This window comes from Amborella trichopoda, chromosome 3 (assembly GCF_054954075.1).
Source record: "Amborella trichopoda isolate Santa Cruz 75 chromosome 3, AtrichopodaSantaCruz75HAP2 v2.0, whole genome shotgun sequence".
In the NCBI taxonomy this organism is placed as follows: Eukaryota; Viridiplantae; Streptophyta; class Magnoliopsida; order Amborellales; family Amborellaceae; genus Amborella; species Amborella trichopoda.
The window spans coordinates 46,658,783-46,672,653 of record NC_142338.1 but is presented as its reverse complement, the minus strand read 5'-3'; positions in this window follow the sequence as shown (position 1 = coordinate 46,672,653).

Here is a 13,871-nt window from a genome sequence, read left to right as displayed (position 1 = left end):
AATAATCGTTATTATTTTAATTGTTATGCTTTGTTGTTATTATTGTCCATTATTATGATTGGTCTTTTTCTTCTTTTTTTGTTGAAGAAATAAATCATATAATATCATTTTATCCCAACCACCTACAAAATCAAAGCAAGTCTTAAAAAATAAAAGTATTATTTAGGAAATGAAACTCATTTACTGCAATATAATATAAGGGGAAAAATTTATATAGAGCCGAGGCTCTAAACAATCAAATTAGAGCCTACATCAAAAATTTAATTATAAGAGGTTGTTTTGATGCTCAAATATCTTCAAATTGATCATCTCGGCATCAAAATGCATGGACATGAGAAAAACATAGATTTCAAGTTTTGAAAATAGTGGATCTTGTAATGCATTTTTTTACGGTCAATTTTCAAGTTTTTCAAGTTTTCATAGATCCGCTTAGTCTACACTATGTTTAAAATTTTATAATTAAAAATAACAATATATTTTAAGGCTATCACAAAGTTTTTTGGTATTGAAACACATTTCTTGACACTATTTAAAGGTGGGCTCTAGTTTCATTGTTTAGAGCTTCGGCTCGATACAAACCCCACCCTAATACAAATTATTTGCATGAGTTCTTTTGTTTCTCATATAATATATTGAGAAAAAAAGAGAGAATTTCTGGAAAGAGAGAGAATAGAATCAAGTTGAGAAATACAAAAAATTTGAGAGAGAGAGAGAGTTGACTGAGAACCTGTAAGGAACAAAAAAAAAATTGGCAGTTATTGATTTCATGCCTCTTATTTTGATGAGAGGTTTTAAGACACGAGATCGCCGCGGGTCCTATTAGGGTACACCAGTCCATGTGACTTGTAAGGGAGGCACAACATTTCATACTAACTATATAATATTAATAATAGCTAAAAGTTGTCCTACGCCCTGGCGAGTAGAACGGTCATTTACTCCCTCTGGTAGACCCAACCTACAATGAATTTTAAGACCTTAAATTTTGGGATGTAACCTCTTTAACCTATATATTAACTTTAATAAAGAAATTCCCAATTGCATCCTCTGTACATTAAAAATAATAACGCCTTGAGATTTGAATGGAGACCATCTAATTTTTAGATGGTAAGATCCAAGTGTTAAAAAAATTCAAATTTCAAACTTTTTTTTCTCTTAATTAATCATCTAACAATTCTTAAATGGTTACCAAAATTTCAGATAAAAATTCCCTCCAAGTTGGTCTTCTGACCGAAGGAATAGAAGCAAACTATGCTCCTGAAGGAACATCATATACAAATTTAAATTGAAAAAAAAATTAAAATTGAAGGTTCATGTTCAATTGATTTTAGTCTTACGTTGGAAAATCACACAGACTTAAAAAAATTGTTAAATATTGAGCCCAAGATGATTTAAGATTTTATAACAACCAAAAGGTTCTATAAATAAAATTTTAAGAAACCAACTGTGAGGCAGTCGGTGTCTTTTGAAAAAAGATCAAAGTCTATTTCCTTAAAACAAAACAAAAAAAGAAAAAAAAAAGAGATCAAAGTCCAATTGCAAACTATTTTCCCCAAACAACATTAAAAGAAAAAAAAAACAAACTATTTTCCCTAACCAATTAATGAACTTGCTCTCTTAACTTGACGGAAGAATATTAGACAATACTTTCAACTTTCCTGTTTCTTTTAGGTGTTTTGGTCATCATTTATCTTGATTTTTCATCTTTTTTGTCGTTCACCCTTTTTCATTTTATTTTCTATATAAAAAAGGATTGAAAAAAATTAAAACTCGAGTTAAAAAAAAAAAATCTCAAAAACTTAAGATTCAAAGATCCCAGCTGGTATGATGGTCCAGCCCAGAGTCCCTATCAAATGATTGGGGGCCTCTACCACTTCACGTGCCTACCTCGTGAACTTCCCAACACGTGGACCAATTATATGATGCCATGTGGTGAGCGGACCCAATCATAGGGGACTGGATGACAGGTGAAATCATTGTTCTACTAGGCACGTGGGGACCACGAGTGAGGGGCCAATTATTGGGTACTCATTAGGCCAAATATGGTCTCCAATTACATGGGTTCACGGGGAGAGGCGGCGCTCAATACTCTCATAAATTGCCCACTTGTTTTTTATCTTCTTGTCCAGGTATATAATGGGACCATTTACGACAAGGTGGTCACCAATAATCTTGACAGTTAGTGGTTGTATTTAAGGGTATGGTACCTATAGAACCGAGGTTCTAAACAATCAAAGTTAAACGCACCTTTATACGGTGTCGATAAATGTAGTTTCAATATTGGAAATCTTTGTGATGGCCTTAAAATATATTTTCATATTTAATTGTAAAATTTAAAGTTTCAAAAATAATGTAGATCAAGCAGATCTATGAAAACTTGAAAATCTTAAAAATTGATGTTCCAAAAATGTGTTACAAAATGCATTATTTTCAAAACTTGAAATCCATTTTGTTCTCATATCCATGCATTTTGATGTCGAGATGATCAATTTGATGATATTTGGGCATCAAAACAACTTCCACTAATGAAAAATTTAAGGTGGGCTCCTATTTGATTGTTTAGAGTCTCGGCTCTATATAAACTTTTTCCGACCTAGCTCAAAGTTTAAAGAACTTCCAACGTTGTGACATAACCAAACTATAGATTTCATATTAGATGGAGCATCATCACAATATTTCTCTATATAGACTCTAAAGATTGAGGAGCTGGTTTCTTGTAGAGAAGCGGTTTCTATATAAATTTTGGATGGCTTCCTCTTTTAGTTAGTTTCTCGTTGCTCTCGCTTTTCTATATGATGTCGTCAATAATGATTACCAAAAGTAAAGAAAAAGAAGAACGACTACGACGTCAGTCGGGAGGTGGCTTAAAAGGGTTTGCTCACCTGGTTTTGTCGAAGGTTAGAGAAGTAATTCTATGTCCCAAAATCTATGATGTAATTTTCATTGGTTGGGTGGATTTCAGTTTTCTATGCCTGTGGATGTACCTCTTCTGGAGTAAACCACGATAATCATTGTATTCTTATGGTATGTGTTTCGTGTTTTATTTCTCATACATTATTTGCCAAAAAAAGCAACCCATCGGGTTTAGAGCTTCTACACATAACAATATAGGTTTGTATTGATATTGATTAGTTTCTTAAGTTAGTTGGGTTACCTATTTAAGTCAAACTAGATTAGGACTCTTAGTTACATATTAAATTTGAGATAAATGTGATATTATGGGTTTCCTATTTTCTACGGGATTCATGATATATATATATATATATATCAAATAAAAGTTTAGATAGAACTGAAGCTCTAAACAATCAAATTAGAGCCTACAGCAAAAATTTCACTAGAAGAGATTGTTTTGATGCCCAAATATCTTCAAATTGATCATCTTGATATCAAGATGCATGGACATGAGAAAAAAATTGATTTCAAGTTTTATAAATAGTATATTTGTAGTGCATTTTTTTACCGTCAATTTTCATATTTTCATAGATATGTCGATCTACACTATATTTGAAGCTTTAAACTTCATAAATAAAAATTAAAATATATGTTAAGGCTATCACAAAGATTTCCAATGTTGAAACCACATTTCTTGATACTATTTGAAGGTAGGCTCTAATTTGATTGTTTAGAGCCTAGGTTCTATACAAACAACACCCTAAAATCTAGTCCAGCAACCCTTTTACTCACCAATTTCCCAGCTCTATTCCACAACTGAACAATTATCCAAGAAGTGAAACTTTAAAGCAATTGGAACTTTCTCTCACTACGAGGGACTACTACCCAAAGTCTCTATAGGAACCGTCTTTCTCGACACTAGGTAAGCTCTAATTTGATTGTTTAGAGAATAGGCCCGTTGGGATGAACTATACAAATTTTTGTATTCTTACGGTGTGTGTGTTTTAACATTCAAGATTTCTATTCGCAACATGTTAATGGACCCCAAATTGGTGTTTAAGGTCATTAATTCATTAATCACAATGCGCTCTCAACATCAAGTAGCCCGCATTAATTGATGTGCTATCTGATTACTAAAAACTTAGGTGGCAAAGTAGTCTCTTTTGTTTATTTGTTTGTTGAATTTTTTAATATCAGGATTTTGATGCAGCTGCAATTTCATGCAATGGCACATTAAAACCCTATTCAATATATCGATTGAGGACCTAGAACTCCGCATTGCGTTTATCTGGAAAACTCATGGGTCCAGAAAAGAAAAACAAAAACAGATTTGAAGCCCTAAAGATGATCCATATTTTTTTCCAAGCAGCCCAATCTGAAAAACTCTAAAAATGTTAGAATCACACTATGCTGAAGCACTAAAATGACCCCACCATGATTTAAATTCTAATTTATAGTTCAATACTTTAGAAGGAAAATTGTTGCATGGGGGGGTTGGACCGCATTTATACAATATGCGGTCCAAAGGTATAACGCATCAATATTGAAGATAGATGCAAATGGGTGGTTTATCTAAAAACAAATGTAACTAACAATCCAAATATTTTTTTAATATAATTATTAATTTTAATTTTTTTTATTTTTATTTTTCATATTCATGATCTTAATATTAAACAATATATTCTTTAAAAATTAAAATCAAATTATATTTAAATAACATATTTATTACATTTCTACAATATGCGGGGCATAAAAACCAGGTCTATAAGTATATTTGCTGACATGAACAAGTCGACCGGAGCGCCGGACTTTATCCCCTCCCATCTCGTGCCTCGTTGAAGAGATAAGGGAGTCGACCCGAGCCAAACTTTGTAGCGCATGCGGGGCATGCCATCTGAATGTTGTAGTTATTATCAAACCGGAATATATTTGGAGTTGGAAGTGTCACATCGATTAGGCCGCTCTCAAACAGTGCCGCTCCCCACGTGATTTGTTGGACTTTAGGAGGGTCGATTGGATGAAAAGTCGCCACACGGCAGGGGTTGGGTGCGTGTTAAGGGATCGGACGGTGATGAGTTGGGTTTCTGAGACGGGTGGGGACTAGGTCGCGTGAATGGGGGCGATGGGGCACGTGAACAGGATGAGAGAGAAAAGGGTAGGGTAGGGTAGGGTTGGTGGGGATTGTTCTCTCTCGACATCCATCCCTCTGCCCTCTTTACCGTTGTTGTCATTGTAAGGCCTCTTTCCCGTTGTTGTCATTGTAACAGTATATTGCCACTCTCCCTGTTGTTGTCATTGTAACAGTATATTGCCACTCTCCCGTTGTTGTCATTGTAACAGTATATTGCCACTCTCCCGTTGTTGTCATTGTAACAGTATAGCAATATTACTTGCCTCTCTCCCTTACCCAAAATGGATGGAAGGATGATGGCTCTGTTAAGATTTATTCCACTCTATGGATAATGTATACCAAACAAGTGGTGTAAGGTTGAAGACCTCGGATCGGATCGGTGCGAGGTCTTAAACCTCCAACCACTCACTGGACTAACGAGGATGATGGATTATCTCTGAAGTGAAAAAAATTAAATAAATAAATTTTAAAAACTAAATAAATGTAATTTAAGAGCGCCCCGCCCTCTCGTATCAATCTCTATTCTCCGATAATCCCGTTGCGATCTCTCTGTTTTCACTATCATCCACAAATAACAACTCTCTTTCTCTCTCACACTTTCGTTCTCTCTCTCTACACAGATGTTGGGCAGCGGTATTATCCAATTACACAAACAACGAGAACAATGACGCAGACATCCTTTTGTCCGATTACGTAAACGCAAGTGGCATGACATGGTGAGCACAATGCACGCAACAAAGCAATCAAACTGGAAAATGGGGTTGGCGTAGTACCACTTGTGCCCCCACCTAAGATCTTCAAGGATGGGTTTGGGGTTGGAGTCGTGTAGTAGCATCATTTGTGCTCCAACTAAAGCTTAAGCGAGAATGGGGTTGGGGTCATGGTAGTAGCACTATTTGTGTCCAGGTAAGATTTATGTACAATGATTTTGCTTATTCTTATCACCGTCCAAATTTTATCACACGGTCATAATTGTCTAGTAGTATTTTATTTTTCATTTTTTTTCTACAAATTAAAATGACTTAAAATTCAGCGAGTATGTACATCTTATTGAGGCGCATCTAATAAAAATATTAAAAAAAATTATCCGCAGAAACAAAATTGACCAAAATACCCCCAAAATGTTTCGGGGGTATTTTGGTCAATATTTTTCATGTAAAATATTTTTTTTTATATTTTTCGAAGATTTTCTTATTTTTTATGAATACACATTCTAACTTTAAGATCATTTTGATTTGTAAAAAAAAAATGAAAAATAAAACATTACCGAACAATTGTGACCGCACGATGAACTTTGGACAGCGATGGGGGTTAGGCAAAATCACTGTTCGTTTTCACCTATAGGCAATGCGTCGTGTTTTCATATATATATATATATATATATATATATATATATATATATATATATTACCTTTATTTCTATAACAATAATTTTTTTGAATCTTTGAATAAATTTATTTTACCATTTTATAACTTTCTAAAAGAAACTTCTTAAATAAAAATAACATTTAAATATAAAAATTAATATTTTTAGTAAAATTTTCATATGGTTATTTCTCCCAAAAAAATAACGGTGATGCATTTCCTGAATTTAAGCCTAACAGTAATCATATAAGCTTAGGTTGTATCTAAATGGTACCTAAATCCTCGATAATATATTTCCATATATACAAATACCAACGTAAAGCTTATTTCGTATAATATATGCGAATTTGAACAATACTAACATTAATCTTTCATAGCATTAGAATACTTTATTTCATACTAGATTAATGGGATGTAATTAATCCATGGACATCTACGATTGTTTGTGCATGGATCTAGCCGTATGGGTCATTGATACATAGAACAATGGTTTCTACATTTAACCAAATTGATATCACATTTGTATAGGAACCGGCCACAGTGCTTAGTTGGTGCACGAATCCATGTGTAATAGAATTGGGTTCTTCATACAAATGGAGTTCTGCGATCGGGGGACAGACCACCAGTGTACGGAACGCGATCCTACAATGAATGGAGCTCAATCCTAACCAAATAGGATCGTGGTATTATTTAGATAGGAGCGACACTTAACATTTAATGGGATCTCATTCTTGTTGTCGACGGGAGCACGATCCTAATAGACATGGTAGTGCAATCCCATATTACATGTAACGCATTCCTGTCAAATAGGGATCTCGATCCCAATGTATCAAGATCTCGCTCCCTATTCAAACGGGATCTCGCTCCCTAATCAAACGGGATCTCATTCCGTAAATACATAGAACGTGTTCCCGTTAAATAGGGATCTCGATCCCAATTTGTCGGGATCTCGATCGCAATGTATCGGGATCTCGATCCGTAACTTCTACCCTCACCAAAACTCATTTCCCAAGCTCCGAAACTTCCGACAGTCATCTATCCAATGCTCCCGCTCCTGGTAACTACGATTTATACCTTTCTTTTTTAACACCTTTTTACCAACTCGTCTTCTCTCTCCTTCTCTCTTCCCAATTTCTCCGACTGTCATTCTCTCTCTAAAATTCATGTCCCCTCTCTCTCTCTCTACTTTCAAGCAGCTCTAGTGCTCAATAGGGTTGCCTATATCATACAATAATAGGCAAGTTTTTTATCGTGGTCTTCTCTTTTTTTTTCATATATCTCAAGGGCTGTTTTGCCTGGTCGATCTTTTTACACATCGTTTTTATAATAAGGGTTGCAAAATACAGGCTAAAAAACAGGAAGGTTATTCCATCTTTATTTATTTTAAGACCTCCACGACCACACTCTACAGCCCATGTTTCACCCATCCCAATTTTCCAACACTTCCCTTAGAGATAAAGGAGGTTAGTGTCCCTTTATCTTAAGGCCACTCTTGGAAATTAGGAAGGTGACTTTTTAAGTTTCATTTCACTTAGAACTGCCAGATTATGATGAAACAACTGGTTGGTCAAGGTTACCAACAAATAGCTCATTTTTCTTTTTATAGTAATGCCTTGTTCAATATTTCTTACCTTTGAACAAACATGGATATTGTCATCATTTTTAAATGTTTCTTACCTTAAACAAACATGGATATCATCATTTGGGCCGTGCCCACTCCTTTGAGGCAAATTATAAAAATGTCCTACTATTGTAGGGTCTCAAACCTAAAACTGGATACATTTTTAATATATTTTTAAGGAGGTATTGAAGTTAAATAAAACTTAAATAACTGTTCATAATGTTAAATAAGATCATTTAACCACTTTGAATTTTTTATTTTTTATTTTGAAAATATTACTGCGCTTTTATTAATATCATAGAGAAATACAGCGAATTACACAATTAAAATATCACTAACAATCCACCCTATCAGATCCACTCCCCTACGCACCAAATTATCAGCTTAAGCATTGGATTCATGATATATTGGATGAAGGACACTTGGAGAGAATTGTAAAGATCCATAACCTCCAGCCATAAGGACTTAAGCCGCCAAGGAGTTATGGAGACGTTTGTGCACTAGTTGATCACATTTTGGGAGTCTCCTTCAATAATACAAGCAGTTGCTAATTGCCTATGATGAACCAATTTTAAGCCTTGAAGTATAGCATAGAACTCTGCTTGATTTGCTAATACCCAGTCACATGGCCCAGCATAGGAAAAAATAACAGCCCCGTTGCAATCTTTAACAACTCAACCATATCCTGCTGGTCCCGGGTTCTCTCTTGTGATCTCCCATCAAAATTCAGTTTTATGCTTCCCAATGGTGGTGGCTGCCATATGAGTTTTGGGGTAACCTGAACTATGTGAAGTTAATAATATTTTGTAAGTTCACCACTATCTACTTTAGAAATACATTGCCCTTCTTTTGTGATTGAAAACCATTCTCTCACCTTATGTAAAAAATATTCTTTTAGATTCACCCTGCTGGAAATAATTCTTTCAAATGTTTTCTCGTTTCTTTCAAGCCAAATATCCCATGAGATAGCTGCACAGAAAATCCCCTAGATACTTCTCCCCACCTTTCGTAATCTATCAATCTCAAAGGCTACCAAAATATCCACCTGGTTTCGAGTCAGTGCCAAAAGAAATCCAATAACTCCAAAAGCCCATATCCAAATGGAAGAGGTGAATGGACAATGCAGGAAGAGATGCATTCTATTGTCTTTTATCTGTCTTACAAAAAGTTGTAAGACATATTGGGCAATATCTTCCCCTTCTTTTTTAAATTATCTATAATCAGTACTCTATCTTGCGTAAAAATCCATACGAAAGACTGAACCTTCTTGGGGACCTTCCATACCCAAATCTTATCAAGTACGTGTTGAGACAAATACAGCTGATAATGAAACAACAGCATGTACATTGATTTCACCTAGGACTTGCCGTTAGATTCTTCTTCCCACACCAATTTATCATCTGCATTTTGTGATACATAGATCCCTTCCAATTGATTCAGCAATTCCTTCAGCTGATAGTCTGAAACTCTATTATAAGAACAACTAACATTCCAAGTAGAGTTCAAGACCATTTTTTCAAAATTATCTTCCACCATCGCTTGCTTATTTACCACCTTGCAAAAAACATCTGGAAAACTCCATTTTAAAGGTCGATCGCCAACCCATTTATGATTCCTGAATTGCACCTTATCGCATCTCCCCACCACCCACCTGGAATGATGCTTAACAATTAACTTACAACTTGAAACAACCTTCCATATATGAGATTCTCGTTGCTAGGCCTCCATGCCCATAGTTGTCCCCTTCTACCCTCTTCGATAGATGATTTTCATTTGCACCACTTTTTTGACAATAAAGTGTGGTTAATAAACTTCAACCTCATTACCCCCAATCCTCCCATACATTTTGAAATACAAACCCTATCCCAGCGACCAAATGAAATTTATTTTCGTTTCCAAAGAACCCTGTGAAAACTTCATCATCAACTGCTCTATATGTTTTGCCACTATTTGCTGGCATAAAAAAAAAGACATTTGATGAATAGGTGTGTTGGCCGTAGATGGGTTAATAAGGGTGTGTCTTCCCCAAAGAGATAGAACCTTCGATTTTCATATACCTAGCTTAACTTGTATCCTATTGATAATAGGATCCCTAGAAGATCTCAATAGTCTTGTGTCTGATATTAGGAGGCCCAAATACTTGATTGGTAAAGTCTCAACTTTGCACTCCATAATACCAGCCAATTGTGCCACCAAATCCTCATCACATGCTCCAACGAGATTAGTTTTCTGAAAATTTACCTTTAAACCAATCGCGGATTCCAAACACCTCAAAAACCTTCGAATGTTTATAATTTGACCTGTATTTTCATCACAAAAAATCAAAATACCATTTACATATTGCGAGTGCGTAATATAAAGACCATTTACGGCCACTCTAAACCCCGAGAAACGACCCCTATGAGCCACATTATGCAGCATAAGGCTCAAGCTCTCAACCACCAATGGAAACAAAAAAGTGAAGAGTGGATATCCTTGTCTAAGCTCCCTAGATGCTTCAAAGGATCCAAAAAACGGGGAAATGAGTGCTACTAAAGCACCTAAGAATCAAATTCCTCCATCTGATCCCAAATCCCATACACCTCATAATTTCTATGAATATTCTTCATTTTACACGATCATAGGCTTTTTCTATATCCAGCAAAAGTGAAACCCCCTGGAGTTGCTTCTACTCTTGAATGAATATACTCTTAAGATACGAAAATACTATATGTGATCGTTCTACTTCTAATGAATGCATCCGCTGTTCTCAAAACAACATCAGAAATGAATTGTTTCAGTCTTTCAACCAAAATCTTAGCAATGATCTCGTAGAGACTAGCAAATAAACTAATTGGTTGAATGGCAAGAGCAATACTGGATTTTTTGGGTATGAGGGCAATATAAGTAGAGTTTATAGACTTATCAACAACTCCCCCTGCCTAGAAAACTTCCACCATTTCCATTAAATCTCTTTTCACCATAGACCAAAATTTCTTAAAAAGGAACAACAGGAAACCATATGGGCTCGGGGAATTTTCAAGCCACTCCTTGAAAAGAGATTCTTGACCTCCTCCCAGCATTTGCAATTATATGAAAGATATGTGGCAATTTGATTATTTGTTGATATTTTTTCAATGGTATAAGTACATGTGGAGCAAACGATGCATGTATGCGGTTGCAAATATACTTCCCACATTCGCATAAGTTCTTCATGTGGTTTCCTGAACTATACAACAATTTTTTCCAACATTTATGGTCCAAACCATATGAAATGGAATGACTGTTGGCATTTTAAATTTCCACTAAAAGACGATAAAAGCTAGACATGATTTATCATCCTTTTTTTTTTTTTTGATAAATATACTTTGGAAAAAGTTTATAGGTTGCAACCTTACGTCTACAGCTACCGGTGCACCTCAAAAATCCATCGGAAAAGATAGTTTTAACGTTGAAACACCTTTTGATTGATGATCATCTCGACATCGAGATGTATGACCATGAAAAATAAAAAAAATTTAAGTCTCAGAAACAGTGCATTTTACAACATATTATCTACACCGTTCATTTTCAAGATTTTCATATGTTCATAGATCTACTTGATTTTAACCATTTTTTAAATTTAAAATTTTATAATTAGATATAAAAATAAATTTTGAGATAATCCTAAGAACATTTTATATCAAAATTATATACCATGATAAAATTTGAAGGTGCACGTTATCTCTAGAGCTACGGATGCATCCGTATGCCAATTGCACCCAGCTACTTTATTGCATTATTAATGTAAAAGAAAGAATACAATGCAATCACACATGAATCGACTCCTCAAAAAACCATCATGCTAGACCCACACTTTGCATGACCATCCGCAACTGATGATTTGTTGTCTATTTTTTCCCAATGTTTTAAAACTCGATCAATCCACTCGGTCTCGGCCAAGTCACTTGGCCTCAACATACTGGCAAGGTGAGTATAAGATCGGGGTTAAGGAAGAGGTATAATACTGGGGCGAGTACTACACCCCTATGGAACTCGACCCACTCAAGTTCTACGTGCTCAGGCGAATCTGTTTATACACTAGTCCAAAAATAAAAGGGGTCCGGCTTCCATTTTTCATTTCTTCTGAAGATTGGAGCCCCTGGACTTCAAATTTTGATCCAAATTTTAGTATAAGGCGGAAAATCACTATATCAACCTATTAGAAACCGTATTTGAGAAAAAACCGCTAGATTACTCGCATTTTGTAGATCAAAGAATTGGGCAATTTTTTGAAAAATTTTCAAGTTTTCGAATCTAATGGTCGATTTTCATAGAAAATTCAAACTTTGTGTTTAACAAGAGGATAGTTTTTTCCACCCAAAATGACGATTATACTTATAGTTCTGAATTTCGGATATTCTATTTATCCAAATATTTCAAAGCCTTAGATCTCCTGGATTTTACGTTGGAATCCAAAATTTGTTTGGGGGTCTTGGTTAGGGCTGCATAAGGAAGCTTTGACAAGGATTTGAAGCATAAAACAAAGATTGAAAAATTCGCCTTGAAAGTTTGGGTTTGTCTCATTTCCTGGAAGGGATGTTGCTGGACAAGGTGGTGCTGGTGAAAGACCTGGTCCGGCTACGCTGCGGAGCTCCACGCGCATTGGTGCTTTTCGGGCCGAGAAGCAGTTGCCGCTTTCTTCTCCTTGCCTTAGCTCTCTGTTTCTCCCCACCATCGTTCCACGTCGTTCCCGAATGTGATTTCATCTTCCGGATGACCGGCCTAATTGCGTGATTAAGGAAGGGTCTTTTGTTCGAGATCAGTTCGAATAAATTCTGTCAAAGGCCTCACCAAACGCGGAAGGTGCCACCATCGAATCAAAGGTTGAAGAAAAGAGATTTTCAAATCATGGAAAGGCCTACCAGAGAGCGAAGCAAGCTGGGAGCGCGATGCGATGCGACTCTGTGGCAATTTGAGAAGCAGATCAACGAGTATCTACACGGCAAGTCAACGAGGATCTGAAGCCGAGGCGTATCATCAGATTTGACTAAGAAGGAACTGGAAGTGAGACGGTCTTGCGTAACGCAACAAGAGTTTTCCCTCTATCATCTTCTATCTGGTAGACTTGATGAAAAGGCCCTAGCGATGCTTCGGGGCGAACTGTAACTAGGCGCCTACTCCTACCCCACCCACCTCACACGCAAGATGCCTCAAAGGATAACATCTGGAGTTTGGATACTAAGTATCCGAATCGCACAATGGTGTGGGACTTCGCAATGCCAATCGAGCCACGATAGGAGCTCCATGCATGGAAACGTGTCAATCGACCCACCTCAACAGCGAGACCGCATCCACGACTGTAGCTACCCTAATATGCCCCACTCCTAGTAATGAATTTGACACCTAGTAATTAATGAGCCTTTTTTTTTTTGGATGAACGGCCAACCCAATCCATTCTTTTACTTGGACCGCCCGATCACTACCCGCTTCTACCGCATTATATCATGGTTCCCTTCCGGCTGATCGATCGGCTAACGAGGATGGGGGGATGGAACTGGAATAACCACAACTGCTGGGAAACGACCATCCATTCCGTCTATTATTGGGGGGGAATCCGCAGGCTATGCAACCATTAAGTCGGGTGGTGGGGATCAGTTGACTCAATGAGAGCCCCGCCTCCTCTTGTCAAGCACCGGGCCCGAGGGTTATAAGACCACCTCACTCGCTCTTTGGCTCGCTTCGTGCTTACGCACTTCTCTCGCTCGTTTCGTTCCGATCGGTTTCTCAGGGCTTTGCTCCCCTTTACAATATGAAGAATTTTCTGCCTATAGAAAAGATCATGAAAGAGGCGATCAGAACGGTACTCGAATCCATTTATGATCCCGGGTTTCCAGACACATCACA